Raw genomic sequence first — 16,280 nt, 5'->3', positions numbered from 1 at the left:
GAGTTTGCAAAGTGCTGTCTGGGCTGTAATGATTTTGTGGTCGGTTTGCGTCATACTAGACAGTTGGCACGTAATGTGCTTACGCATCCGTTGGTGAGAACACCATTCGTTATTTTTGATAACACATACTTGTTGACACATATACCTGCGTTAACATTTTAAAGGCATACGACCGGCTGCTCCTGGGTGATGACCAGGTCATCAAATGTCATACCATTCAATGGAAAAAAAAAGCAACAACCCCAGAACGGTCGAATCGATCACTCTGTGACGTACAAGATAACCTGAAATTTACTTATCTGTGACGCACAAGTTAACCATAATGCCAAGGGCCGTAAATAGATTTTCATTTGGAAAGACATTTAAACATTTTTTTTTAAACTTTTTTTTCATGATATGTAAGAAATAGAATACAACATTCGTGTCCGTTAGATTATCTTACAACTCGTTGTTTAAAAACGTATCCAACTCGCTTTCGCTCGTTAGATACGTTTTAAAACACCTCGTTGTAAGATAAATTGCATCTAACGGTCACTCATGTATTATTATCTCTATATAATGAACAATGATGTGGTACTTGTAAAATTATCCATGAAGATCAATGGTGTACCTTTAAAACTGGAAAACAATATACACAACAGTATGAATTGTAAATCAAGAAATGTAATTTATTGTTTAATATGTAAAACCTGTAGAGATTTTTAATGTATGGAAACCCACTGACGATTTACACCTCCTACGCTTTAATGTACATAGGCAACACACTAAGTTTAATTAATTACGGTTCTTGAATGTTAACAAACATATATATATATATATATATATATATATATATATATATATATATATATGTGTGTGTGTGTGTGTGTGTGTGTGTGTGTGTGTGTGTGTGTGTGTGTGTGTGTGTGTGTGTGTTTCATCTGTACATTTCATTTCATTTCAACTTATTTTCGTGTTTATATCCAATTAACGTTCAAACACGCTGTCCTGGGCACACACCTCAGCTATCTGGACTGTCTGTCCAGGACAGTGGGTTAGTTGTTAGTTGTTAGAAGGTTAGTGAGAGAGAAGAGGCTGTAGTCGCCTTACACCTACCCAATGAGTCGTTAAAACTCGCTCTGGGTGGGAGCCGGTACCGGGCTGCGAACCCGGTACCGGGCTGCGAACCCTATACCTACCAGCCTTATGTTAAATGGCTTAACCACGACATCGCCGAGGCCAGTTCATCTGTACAAAGTATTTTCTGAAACTAATGTTGTAGAAGAGAAGGAGAACTGTTTAATTGATTTATTCAATCCTCGTCTTAAAGGCAGATTGTTACAGACCACTTACCTATTTAATGGCCTAACAAAGTATTACCTGAACCAAAATCATTCGATTTGTCTGTAAATGTACTTTATTCAACCATCTTCATAACCACCATACTCCATTTATTAATGATATTTTGTAAAAATAATTGAATTATGACAATGGTGCATAATTCAAAAACTAAAATTGCCGAGAGGGTTGGCATGGATTTCACTCCATCATGGTTCAGTTAAGGTGATGCGATAGCTAGATTTGGTTTCCAACAATTAGTGTAATTTTTATTTATTATCCATTTTCAGAGAAATAAGGTCCGTAAATCCGTGACAGTATGCCTTTAATAGTTACAAATAGTGTGTGTCGTCAGGTTACAACTGTATTCTGGTAACGATGCCGTTGACGTCATATTGATTGTACACTGATTGTTTTCTAACAATATTTTATTGCCCTTGAAGATACTGAGAATATTTGAAAGTGCTTGGGCTATTTGTACTATTTGTTTGTTGTAACTGTTCTTATGTAGTTATGAACAAGATATAACACACACACACACACACACACACACACACACACACACACACACACACACACAGATATATATATATATATATGTCTGAGATCTGAGGTCACACTAAAATACATGTTTACGACAATACTATTTACGTCCTACTTGACATAAATCGGCCATTTTCAAGTGTAAAATGTGATGGCATATTATGGGCATATTTTATAATGATCATTAAAGTGGTCAAGTTCTTGAGTTTGTATTTGGTAAAGATTAGGTGTGTTTTGTATAATAAATGTTCGAATGAAGTGTGACGTTAGTTTTTTTTTTCCATTGAACGTTTTTATTTCACAAAATTTTGTTTCTTAGCACAATTAATGTTCACTGGTTATCGGGGACGCCCACACGTCACAAGTTTTGACATGCTGTTTCGTCTTATATACATACATTTATTATACATTAATACATCTCTTCAATATACGTTTCCTCCATAACACAATTCACAACCTTCTGTCCTCTGTATATCTAAATACAACACAAAAAACCCGATATGGAGGGAATGGATCACAGGTCTGCAAGAATATTTATTCAAATTAGGAAGGGGCGAGACGTAGCCCAGTGGCAAAGCTCTCGCTTCATGCACAGTCGGTTTGGGATCGATCCCCGTCAGTGGGCCCATTGGGCTATTTCTCGCTCCAGCCAGTGCACCACGACTGGTACATTAAAGGCCGTGGTATGTGCTATCATGTCTATGAGATGGTGCATATAAAAGATCCCTTGCCGCTAATCGAAAAGAGTAGCGACAGCTGGTTACCTCCCTGAATATGTGTGTGGTCCGTAACCATATGTCTGACGCCATATAACCGTAAAAAAAATGTGTTGAGTGTGTCGTTGAATAAACCATTTCCTTCAAATTAGGAAATGGTTCACCTACATATGACAAAGTTTGTTTTGTTTAACGACACCACTAGAGCACATTGAGTTATTAATAGTCGGCTATTGGATGTCAAATATTTGCTAATTTAGACACATAGTCTTAATGAGGAAATCTGCTACATTTTTCCATTAGTAGAAAGGGATCTTTTATATGCACCATCCCACAGATAGGATAGCACATACAACGGCCTTTGATATACCAGTCGTGGTGCGCTGGCTGGAACAAGAAATAGCCCAATGGGCCCATCGACAGGGATCGAACCCAGACCGACCGTGCATCAAGCGAGCGTTCTACCACTGGGCTTCGTCCCACCCACCAACAGAACGAAAGAAAGAAATGTTTTATTTAACGACGCACTCAACACATTTTATTTACGGATATATGGCGTCAGACATATGGTTAAGGACCACACAGATTTTGAAAGGAAACCCGCTGTCGCCACTACATGGGCTACTCTTTCCGATTATGTCATGTCATGTCATAGGGTTTTACGTGCACATTCAGAACAAGCTGTTGTAGCGCACGCCTGTCGTGGGCACAAGGCCGGCTCCTCCGTCCATGACAGGAAAGGTGGGGGGAGGGGAGAGGAGGGACCGCCTGCACTGGCAGGTGCAAGGCAGCACCAGCAGCCCGATCAAATCGGTAGCAGGCGGGTGGGGGTGGTGGTGGTGCTATGGAATTTGAATGGAGCAGTTAAATGCCAAAGAGATCGAGGGAATTTGGCGCAATTTTGAACGGTCGGTCGAAAGCTCGTTAATTTTAGACCTCTACGATGCTGTGGTGTCTCCCTAATTTGCCCATAGGGCCCTTATAAAGGGCCTGACCGCTTCTGGTCGAGGCATCACCAAGTGCCAAGTTATTACCAGCAGCAAGTATTGGGGGTTTGGGTGGGGGAGGCCGATATTCTTTTGTTCAGCTTCCCCCGGGTGCATTGCAATTGTGTACTCGGAACCGGTATTCTTTTGTCCGGTTCCTTATTAGAGTACGTGCTGGGCCATTAAATGGGGGCGGGTGCATTGTTATCATTAGTCAATGCACCCTGTGTACTGATGCAGTGAGCGTGTAGTCTGTGTGTGAATCCTAGTTTTGTGTTAAGGTTGTACCTATTGTCTTAAGTCCCTATTCTAGTGAGTTCAACGGTCATTCATGATCACCCATCCCCCTCCGTCCTTGTATAGCATTGAATACAATGACGGTTATCGTGGTTGGGTGTGGATGGCATTGGCATATCTAGTGGTTATTAATCACTCGCTACCGTCCAGCCGTTAATCCCCAGGTTGGAGTGCCTGGTCGAGTGCTTAAGGTCGCTCTTCCATCCAAGGGATGTACAGGCGGGTGGTTTTGAGTAATTGTTAATTTATATTGCTAAATTTATGCCAGCTAATTTGGTTGAGTATATGCTTTTACTTTTGTCGTTTCACCGTTCTCCCCTCCCCCCCCCCCCCCCCCCCGGTTGGAATACGTGGTCCGTTCGAGTGCGTAGGGTGGATGTTCCACCAAGGGGGTCACAGGTGTCATATCTAGCGGTTATTAAATCATTCGCTACCATCCCGCCGTTGATCCCCGGGTTGGAGTGCTTGTTTGGTCGAGTGCTTAAGGTCGCTCTTCCATCCGAGAGATGTACAGGTGGGTGGTTTTGAGTAATTGTTAATTTATTGCTGAATTCATGCCAGCTAATTTGGCTAGGTATATGCTTTTACTTTTGTCGTTTCACCGTTCTCTCCCCGGGTTGGAATACGTGGTCTGTTCGAGTGCGTAGGGTGGATGTTCCATCCAGGGAGTCACGGGTGTCACGAGTTAAGCAGCGTATTAATTACTTATCTTAATTATAGATCGCCACCTTCCCTCCGTTGGTCCCCCGGATTGGAGTGCACGTCGGTCGAGTGCAGAAGGTCGCTCTTCCCTCCGGGAGACGTACAGGCGGGTTGTTTTCTAATTTTAGTTTTTAACATTATGACTGTCAGGAGCCCGATGGGTGTGCTACGGTTTCCCATCCTGCCTACGATCAGTCGGGTTGGTGGTCCGCGTCGACCGAACGCCGACAAGGCGGGTAGTACGTGGCACTTATAGTTTTGGTTTGGTAGACTGAACGAATTGATATGTTTTATGTTTTGGATATTTATCAGGGTTAAGTAAAAAGTTAGGTGTAATTGGTTTATTGTGGTTGGCTTCGGTTATTGATTCTATCATTAGTGTTCTCTGGCTGTTGTGTAGCGTGCAATCCAGGAGATATTGTTTCATGTCTTCCCGGGTGCCACACTCACAGTCAGGAGTTTTATTGGTGAAAGAGCAGCTGTTGAGCTGCGAAGATTTACCTATGCGCAATTTAGTAATTATTTTATCCACATAAGTGTTTAAGTGTTTAGGTGTGATAGAGTTGACTAGTGGTTTGATGTTATAGTGCCATGTATTGGTTGTTAGGTCTCAGTTGGCCTGCCATTGATTAATGTAGTGTTTTCTTGCTTTTGACATTAGTTCTGATATTCCTAAAGGTAGTGCTGTAATTTTACTAGTGATTGAAAGTGCAGTTTTCCCTCCATAGTCAGCTATTTCACTGCTAATTATACCTACGTGAGCTGGGACCCATTCGAATACTACTGTTAAATTAAGCTGGTTTAGTTCATGAAGTTTATTGTGAATGGCTGCGAGGATATCTGGCCTGGAAGATTTATTAGTTTGAAGTCATTGGAAAAAATAACGCTTTTAGAGTATTGTTTAGTTTTAATCCAGATTAGGGCTTCATAGATTGCTGTCAGTTCTGCTGTATAGACTGATAGGTTATCTGACAGCCTGGCGTATTTAAATAATTTAGAGTGTTTAGATATTTTTTCTTCAACTACTGCGAAGCCAACCCTACCGTTATCTGCATTTTTTTTAGCCATCCGTGTAGATATGGATGTGCTCAGGGTGATTTTCGTTGGCTGCGGCTTCGAACAGGATTTTTTTAAATGGTGGAAATGGAGTTGAATCCGTAGCTTGTTTAATTAGATATGGTGTGTGGCACTCGACTGGCTGATTGATATGGTATAGTGCCACTGGCGTGTTATCTATACCTACTTCTATTTCTATTTTACTAGCTTTAGTGGCGAAAGAATCATTAAAATTTTGATTGGTTTTGAATACTAGTCCTGGTTTAGCTATGATAGGAGTGAGTTCCTGAACTGGGTGATCTAGTTTAAGAGAGTGGATTTTTAGATGATAATTAAGATGTTGAAGATTGCGATGATATTTCAGTGGCATAATGTTAAACTCAACTTCTAAGCTCTGTTCGCTGGTATTTGATGGAACTTTAGCTATAATTCTCAGTGCTTGATTTTGAATAACATCTAATTTATGTAACAGTTTGGGGGCGGCGCAACTGTAGGCTTGGGCTCCATAATCTATTCTGCATGCTATATAAACCATAAGCATAGCCTCTGTTTGCGCTCCCCAACTGGTACCTGATATGGCTCTTAACAAGTTTAGAGTATTTTCTGAGTTCCTGACTATGTCATTGATATGGTCACTAAAGGTTAGTTTTGAGTCAAAAGTTACACCTAGAAATTAATTTTTTTTGACTTGGAATTATTTTATCACCTGATTTAAGTTGGTGATTATCTGATTTATTGACTTTATTAAAAAACATATAGACAGTTTTAGTTTCTGATAATTTAATGCCCCAGTCCATGGCCCATTTGTTAAGTCTATTCATATCGGCTTGCATTAGGTGAAATAAATTAGTGGTTGTGTTGCCTGTGCGCCAGATGGCGCAATCATAGGCAAATAGTGCTGTGTTTAATGGCGTGGTCGTTTTTGTTTTTCCTTTAGCATTAAGTGCTTTAGTTATGTCATTAATAAAATGTTGAATAAGGTTGGTGAGAGGACCGTACCTTGTGGTATGCCATTAATTATTTCGGTTCTATCTGAATAGTGACCGTTCACTCTAACTGAGATTGATCTATTATGGATGAAATTGTTAATAAAATTAAACATATTACCTTTAATACCATTACTCTGTAGTTTATTTAGTAGACCTTGACGCCATACCATATCAAAAGCTTTTTCAATATCTATGAATATTGTTAAAACCTTATGAGATTTTCGAAATGCATCATTAATACTATTTTGTAATCTAACTATTTGATATATTGTTGAATGTTTAGTTCTAAATCCGCTCTGTACATTAGTTATTAGGTTATTTTCGAGTAGGTAATTGTTGAGTCGTTTATTGATAATAGTTTCTAAGGTTTTGCACATGTGGGACATGAGTGTTATCGGTCTATAACTCCCTTGGAGGGAATGGTCTTTTCCCACTTTACGGAGACTAAAGCATTCTGCATGTTTCCACGCAGTGGGCATTTGACCCTCCCTCCAGATTCGGTTAAAGAGCGATAACACTACCTTTAGGGCTACGTCCGGCATGTGCTTGAGTAATGTGTAACTTATTTGATTAGGCCCGGTGGCAGTACTTTTTTTTAGCTTTAAGAGCTGGTTTTAATTCTAACATTGTTATCGGTTTATTAAATTCTAAATTATCAGTAGTTGGGTGATTTGCTGTTTTAGTATCATTAGTTGGTAGAGAGTTATCTTTCTTAAGTTTCTCAAAAAACTGTTTAGGAAAAGTTTCGTTGCTACTGTTTTTACTGAAAGTTTTACTGAGAAGGTCGGCCTTTTGTTTATTAGTAGTTGCTGTTTTATGTTTTTGAAGGACTGTGGAATTAGCGCGTTGTCCTTGAATAGCCTTAATTTTTTTTCACATTTCTCTAATAGATGTTCTATTGTTAATTTCACCGCAAAATTGATGCCAGCTGGCTTGTTTAGCATTGATGATAAGCTTACCTACTTCGTTTTTGACTATTTTATATTTAGTGTGATAGTCTTGTTTCCCTATTTTTTTTATAAAGTTTACGCATCCTGTTCCTAAAGCCGCATTTGGATTTAATTTCGTCCGTCCACCAGTTAACTGGTCTATTTTTATTGAAGGGTTTAGTTTTAGGAATATTCTTTTCAGCTATTTCTATTATTTTATTAGTAAGTTTATTAGTGGCGTCGTCAATGTTTAGGTTATTTTCTAACTTAAGTTTGCTACAGTCGCTTGTAAATCCAGCCCAGTTAGCTTTATTAAATTTAAATTTAGGTATAAATTTTTCTTCTTCTGTATAAGTAGTATTACATTTATAGCTGGTTACAATGGGGAAGTGGTCGCTATTGAGAGCTTCTAACACCTCCCATTGGGCGTTTGCACCTATATTGTAAGAGGTGATAGTTAGGTCGATGGCGGATGTGCCCAGATAGTATGTATAAAGGTAGTACTGCCATCGTTGAGACATACTAGATTGTGTGTATTGATGAATTCTTCTAGTATGTCTCCCTGTGCGTCGGAGTGCAGACCTCCCCACAGTGTGCTATGACAATTAAAACCTCCTACAATAATTAAGTTATTGTTTGAGTTTATGAGTTTATTGTAATCTCTTAACGTTAGTTGATTATGGGCTGTTCCCGGTGGGCTATAAACATTGATGATATCAATAGTCATTTTATCGTTTTGTATAGTAAGTCCTAGGACTTCTAAGTTTTTATTAATAGAATCATATTTAATTTCGGTATGCGGTATGGTATTTTTAATTAGAGTGGCTATTCCACCTCTTGTACTATTTTCTCTATTTTTATAATAACTAGTATATCCTGGAATTTTGAATACTTTAATCGTGTTTTTTATTTTATTATTTTTAGTGCCGATTCCTAGCCATGTTTCTTGTAGGCAAATTATATCTGGCTTGATGTTGCTAGTGCTAATGAGTTAAATGAGTTCAGCACCATGTCCCATTGAATGGAGGCCTTTAGCGTTCCATTGGAGAACGCTAAGGCCCTTATTTCCTATGGTTGATTTAATAGTGGGGGCGTATGGAGACGTATCTCCCCTGACGCGGTCCCGTAGTTAAGTTCTGTTTAATGACTAAATTAATTTTAGTTTTTTGTGATTTTAAAGCTAGATTTAATATTAGAAATTTCTTGCACTAGAGTTTCAATTATCGACTTAAGTTCTTTAACTTGGTTTTGATCATTAGATTTAAGTTTATCAGCATACGTTATATTTTTGGTAACTGTTGCCGGTTTAACAAAGACTGGTCTAGTTTCTGTTGTTTTATTAACCTGGTTTTTGCTATTGTTAAGTTGCCTGAGCGCTTTTTGGTAATGGTGGCACTTTGTGTCATGTGCCATGTGACGACTAAGGTAGTTGGGGCATTGAATCGGGTTGGTGTCGGGGGAGTTTTTGGAGCTTTTAGGATGTTTCTGGCCGCAACGGTGGCATGTGGGGAGGTCTCTATGGTTGCGGCACTTGGCTGCACCGTGGCCCCATTGCTGACAGTGATGGCACTTACTAGGTTTCCTTTCAAATGGAACTAGTGGGTAACGACGACCTTGAATGCTGATGTGTTCGTCGGCGTTGATGTGGGCGGTGATAAGTACGTATCCGTTTGACCAAGTAGTGGAGTCTGTGATACCAAGTTTGGGGTTGTTGGTTTTGAGGGTGGCTAACGCTGAGTCCTGAGATGGCAATGTGTGCAGTTTGGCTAGCCATTGGTTAGCGGGTGGAGGGGTTGTGTTAGCTGGGGGGGGGGGGGGGGGGGGGTGGGGGGTGGGGGGCTGGTGGGTTGTGGCTAGCCATTCAAGGTGCCAGTGGTCCTGGTAGGTACCTGTTCGATGTGGTCCTCTCGTGTAGCCATGTTGGTTGACGGGCTGTTGTTAGTTTCCCCTTTGTCTGGTTGGGAGGCCTGTATGGGGGTTTTTGTAACCAAGTTTGCCTTAATGGCTGAGTGGATAGTTTGGCTGCTTTCCCTAGTTTGTTTAAATGGTTGTTTTAGGGCCTGCGTAGTTGTGTCCAGTCTCGGGCCAGCAGCCGTGGCGGTTGTCCCCAGGGCCACGCTAACTGGTACGAGATGGACCATTGACGTACTTTCTAAATCTAAGTCATACAGTTCATACATTGAATCAAGAGCAATAAGTGTTTCCTCGTCTCCCCTAACAAAAGTGTCGCCATTGTTGATTCGGGTGTGGTAAATGATACCAGTGTCCCCCAATCTCTCGGTGACAACTTGCTGCCAGTAGATGTATTGGTAGAAAGTTGGGGGTTTTCCATTAAAGAGGACTTGACGGAGTCCTTTAATACTATCGCTTTTGGAGTTTTTGTTACGTTTAGTGGAACGGCTTAGTTTTTGTTTGCTGATTTTAGCGCTAGTTTGATGGCGATATCGTTGGCCCTAATTTGGGGGTGGGAAGAGATGAACTCAACGTCCGGGTCGATATGGTTGTTGCCTGCCCCAACGCTACTTTCCGATTAGCAGCAAGGGATCTTTTATGTGCGTTTCCCACAGGCAGGATAGCACAAACCATGGCCTTTGTTGAACCAGTTATGGATCACTGGTCGGTGCAAGTGGTTTACACCTACCCATTGAGCCTTGCGAAGCACTCACTCAGGGTTTGGAGTCGGTATCTGGATTAAAAATCCCATTCCTCGACTGGGATCCGAACCCAGTACCTACCAGCCTGTAGACCGATGGCCTAACCACGACGCCACCGAGGCCGTCCCACCAACAGGTGACCGTGATATCAATGCCAATACACATTAATTCTATTTATTCTTGTGAATTACAGCGCCTAACAGTTTAATAAAAATACGGCCCCGAGAACAACCGCCACCTATAAAGTACTAAATATTGTAAATTATAATACACCTTTATGGGCGCTACACCTTGCCAATAACTAGTAAACCACGGTAGAGGATGTATGTGATAAAATAATCACTGCCAAACAGCAGACTAGTTCTGCGGATATATTTCCGGATTTTGCACCACAAATGGGAAAATAATTGTAATCTGTGAGCTAAATATAGCACACAGTCACAGACATCTGCGTTTGCGTGTCGACTCCACATGACGCATTTGCGATCGCATCCGCATCCGGACATACGGAGGCGTGTCTTTATTGCAAGTTGATTGGCTAAACTGTTATTATGCAAGTTTAATGTGACGACGTCTCTAAAAATTGCATCTGAATATTAACAACATTAGAGCTTGTTAACATTAATCAGATTTAAAAGCATGTTTGTCTAGAAAAGTACTGTTTTATTATTTTTGTAAAAGCTGTTTTATTATCGTGTTAGATGAAATGGGGAGGGGGGATCTATGTTGAATAGTATTGTATAACAAATCAGACCAAATCTGCAATTAGTGTTTGAAACCAGATGAAGAGGACAGATAGAATAAATTGATCTTTAGTCAGACACGGGTCGAATAACTTTGAAGTTGATTTTCTGGGGGTTTATATTGCGTTCCGGTCTGCTCGGAAAGTGATATTTCAGAGTTGTAAACTCGTAATTGCAACTTGTTTGCGTTCTTGTGCAGTTACATGTAAGAAAGTAAGATCCGGTTCTCTAAAAATACTCAACAGCAATGTATCTCACTTACAAATTTAATTTAGCTATTTACACTAATACTAAAACAAAGTATCTTTAAAATATAATAATATATCTATTTAAAATAATTCTGCTACACCTCCAATTAAATTTTATAATATTTCGATATTTTGTCGAGTCGAATGTTTGAATTTGTTTTATAAATTATGAATTATGTTTCTTTCTTATTGAAATGGCGCGAAAAATTATTAGAATAGTAAACCTTCACTTTTGCACTGATCGATCGTCTTCGACTGAACAATTTAGGTGTGTGCTTTATTAATGTTTTATCATTAAAACGGAGCTCAAAGACAAATTACGTCGTCATTGTCCATCTAACTTCAACAGGTGAAGGTCGCTCGGTTTTCTTCTTCTGAATTTACGACCCGACGCCATATAACCCTAGTCAAAATGTGTTGAGTGCGTCGTTAAATAAAACGTTTCTTTGTTTGTTTCTTATATTTCGGAAATATGAGCTCCGGAGCGTTTCGGACGCAATTTTCTAGTCGGAAGTGATAGGGCATAAAATGATGACCTAAGTGTGTTATTATTGCTATGATGTTGCCAACTAAGAGATACGTCATCTGTGTCCCCCGTTACTCCCATCCACTCTTCCTACGAGCCTGTCTTATGTGGTACGTTTAATTGTAGACGGGCAAGTTGGTTTTCTAATCCCTTAAGGAAGACGTTTGTTTTCTTTAACGACACCACTAGAACACATTGATTTATTAATCATCGGCTATTGTATGTCAAACATTTGGTAATTTTGACAAATAGTCTTAGAGGGGAAACCCGCTATTTGTTTTCATTAGCAGCAAGGGATCTTTTATATGCACCATCCCACAAACAGGGTAGCACATACTACGGCCTTTGATATACCAGTCGTGGTGCACTGGCTGGGACGAGAAATCCCTAAAGGAGTTTAAATTGCCATAGTTGCAAAATGGACAATATGAGGTCGTTGCCATTGTTAATGTGTTGCCTATAACTAAGCTGTTTTAGTGACTAAAATCACATGTTTTTGTGCATACTTTCATTCAATTCACATTATTTTCGTGGTTATATCCAATTAAGGTTCAAGCACGCTGTCCAGGGCACACACCTCAGTTATCTGGGCTGTTTGTCCAGGACAGAAGGTTAGTTGTTAGTTGTTAGTGAGAGAGAAGAGGGTGCAATGGTCTTACACCTACCCATGGAGTCGTTAGAACCCGCTCTGAGTAGGAGCCGGTACCGGGCTGCGAACCCTGTACCTACCAGCCTTATGTCCGACGGCCGAACAACAACACCACCGAGGTCGGTCTTCTGCTTACACTATCCTTTATATTAAATGTGTTTCTGGTCGTCTAATAGTCTTTGTACTAGGTCAAACTTTCTAATACCTTTTCTGAAAGAAAGAAAGAAAGAAATGTTTTATTTAACGACGCACTCAACACATTTTATTTACGGTTATATGGCGTCAGACATATGGATAAGGACCACACAAATTTAGAGAGGAAACCCGTTGTCGCCACTACATGGGCTACTCTTTCCGATTAGCAGCAAGGGATCTTTTATTTGCGCTTCCCACAGGCAGGATAGCACAAACCATGGCCTTTGTTGAACCAGTTATGGATCACTGGTCGGTGTAAGTGGTTTACACCTACCCATTGACCCTTGTGGAGAACTCACTCAGGGTTTAGAGTCGGTATCTGGATTAAAAATCCCATGCCTCGACTGGGATCCGAACCCAGTACCTACCAGCCTGTAGACCGATGGGTAACCACGACGCCACCGAGGCCGGTAAAATACCTCATCTTTCGTACGTTCTAAATAATCTGAAGACAAAAATCCAGTTTGGGCTACCTACAAACATTAAGACGACCATAATCAAGAAAATATATTGAGTATGTAGTTTTGGTCGTTAACGTTTGTTACTAATAGGAATTATTACCGGTATCCTCCCATTTGCCCATCGGTGGTCCCATTGGGCTATTTCTCGTTCCAGCCAGTGCACCACGACTGGTGTAACAAAGGCCGTGGTACGTACTATCCTGTCTGTGGGATGGTGCATATAAAATATCCCTTGCTGCTAATCGAAAAGAGTAGCCCATGAAGTAGCGACAGCGGGTTTCCCCTCTCTCTCTCTCTCTCTCTGACGCCATATAACCGTAAATAAAATGTGTTGAGTGCGTCGTTAAATAAAATATTTCCTTCCTTCCTTCCTCCCATGTGTTACATGTCCCATTTCATACACACCTTGTCATGTTGAGTGAACTGCTAATCCTATACATTCTACCTAGTATGCAATAATGGACTCACCTTCTATTAAAGGGACATTCCTAAGTTTGCTGCAATTTTTAAGATGTTATCGATTAAGAGAGACTTTTTAACGATTGTAATTACATATCAAATATATTTTTCTGCATAAAATAATAGTGGCTGTATATTAAACGAGTTTCTGATCGTTCTAATATTTGTACTAGGTTAAATTTCATATTATTTCCTAAAATATGTTTTTTCGTACGTACGAAATTATTTGAAGACAAAATCCAGTTTGGGCTTCTTACAAATATTAAGACGACCAGAAACACATTGAATATACAGACACTGATATTCTAAACAAGCAAATATATTTAATATGTAAGTTTAATCATAGAAATATTTTATTACTCGGAAACATCTTACAATGCAGCAAACTCAGGAATGTCCCTTTAACAAGTAAGACACAAGAACAGAACATATATTCACATTTATTTATTACAAATTATTTATTTACTATATGATGATGGAGAATCTATACGTGATGTACTGTAAACTGGAATAATATTGCTCACGGCTTCAGTTGTTAACAATTAAGACCGTTTTAGAAGTAAAACCGTTTATGAAGTAAAACAATACGCTTGCATTTTTTAGTTTAAACACGCGTTATTTTCCCGATTGACATTTGCATATCAGTTTAAGAATGCATACATGTATTATGTACCAATGTGATTGGTTTGATGGAATAAAGTTGAATTGAATTGAACAGTTGAATTGGACTAGACTGTTCCACTAAGGTGATAGGGGTTTGCTTAATTAGTCCCTAAGCTGACTGTAAGAACTGGGAATACGCATGTGTGTAACAAATGGGAGACCACTTTATGGTTAAAAATATATGTGTACATATCAAAGTGATACGTCCAACTAGAACGCCAAGTGGCACGTGACGTAACACTTCTTGACGTCATCGACTGACGTACTATAGACGTCAGCCAATCGAGTTGAGTGATATAAATTAAGATCGAATATGGGTAATAAATAAGATATTAAACTCTCTACCATTTCGTATCATGTTTATGTTCCTCGTGAACTAATTTTCATTATCACTCGCTAAAGCTCTTGATAATTAAATATTATTTCATTCGGGACATAAACATGATATGAAATGGAAGCTCGTTTAATATCCTATAAATATCTCACAATGGAAGCAACCTCAGACAAATCTCTTTAAATAATAAATGAATTATAAAGATTAGCTACAGAACTTCAACTAACGAAATAACATTAGATGTTTTTAAAAGCGTAGACCCTAAATTTAGCCCATGAATAAGTTTAAAGGGACGTTCCTGAGTTTGCTGCAATTTTTAAGATGTTATCGACTAAAAGATACTTTTAAACGATTGTAATTACATATCAAATATATTTTTCTGCATAAAATATTAGTGGCTGTATATTGAACGTGTTTCTGATCGTTCTAATATTTGTACTAAGTTAAATTTCATTTTATTTCCTAAAATCTTTTTTTTCATACGTACGAAATTATTTGAAGACAAAATCCAGTTTGGGCTTCTTACAAATATTAAGACGATCAGAAACACATTGAATATAAAGTCACTGATATTATGAACAAGAAAATATATTTAATATGTAAGTTTAATCGTAGAAATAGTTTATTAGTCGGAAACGTCTTACAATGCAGCAAACTCAGGAATGTCCCTTTAATGAATCTACAAACCGGTGGCACACATTTGGTTGGATACGGTTATAACAGAGATACGTTAAAGTCTGTTATATTACACAGGGAAATACCGTCCAAAAAATAGACTACAGCTTGTCTGAATAACCATTACTTCTCAGACGAACATGCATTTTAATAATTATGAAAAATACATTTTGGGGTTTTGCAGAAACCTGGACAGCCAGAACCAATTCATATATACGAAAATTAATATTCTAAATAATAAAATGTAAGTACTTCAAATTTAAATGATAAAAAACGGCTTTAATAGTGAAACATACGTCGCAGTGTTTAAAAGCTAAGGTCTGTCACTTTAAGAGTAAATATTCCTTTCATTTATTTCCAGTCATGCTATGGACGTTAACACTTACACTCCTGCTGGCTCGTGTCGTGACCTACACATATACAGTGGCTTTGTTGGCACCATTAACTGGAGATCGCAGAATCATCAAGATCGATGTTCAGGCAGCCATCAACTTTACCATGACGCGGGTTCTAAACGATCGGTCGTTTTCAGGTAATTATATTATACTAGGCTCAGACTACCAACTGACACGACAAAGATGGCTAACATTCTGCTGTCATGACTTCTACGACTGTCAAGTTGCTAGTCTGATCGCGATTCTCGTCATATAACCCACTATAGCCCTGCTCAGTTGTTTAGACCCTAAGTTTTTTTCAAATGTTACGTTTAATTCCTATTCAATCCTTGTTTTTTTTTTACATTTGCATGAACACAAACAAACCCAAACCCCGACAGGTTTTATATACAATTCATCATTTAAAATGCACGAAGTAGACTTATTTCCATTTTACAAAAATCTATTTATGTTTTTATCTCCTTTTCCCCCTCTTTCTCTGTCTCTTCCTATCTTTCTACCTCTCCCTCTCTCTTTTTGTCTCTATATTTATCTCTGTCTGTCTGTCTGTCTCTTTCTGTCTCTATATTTCTCTCTCTATTTCTTTCTCTCTCTATATATATATTTCGTTCTCTCTCTCCCTCCCTCTCTCTCTCTCTCTCTCTCTCTCTCTCTCTCTCTCTCTCTCTCTCTCTCTCTCTCTCTCTCTCTCTCTCTCCCTCTGTATCTCTACTCTCTCTCTCTCTCTCTCTCTCTCTCTCTCT

The sequence above is a fragment of the Gigantopelta aegis genome, chromosome 11, assembly GCF_016097555.1.
Source record: "Gigantopelta aegis isolate Gae_Host chromosome 11, Gae_host_genome, whole genome shotgun sequence".
In the NCBI taxonomy this organism is placed as follows: Eukaryota; Metazoa; Mollusca; class Gastropoda; order Neomphalida; family Peltospiridae; genus Gigantopelta; species Gigantopelta aegis.
The sequence above is the reverse complement of the archived record's forward strand: the minus strand, read 5'-3'. Positions refer to the sequence as shown.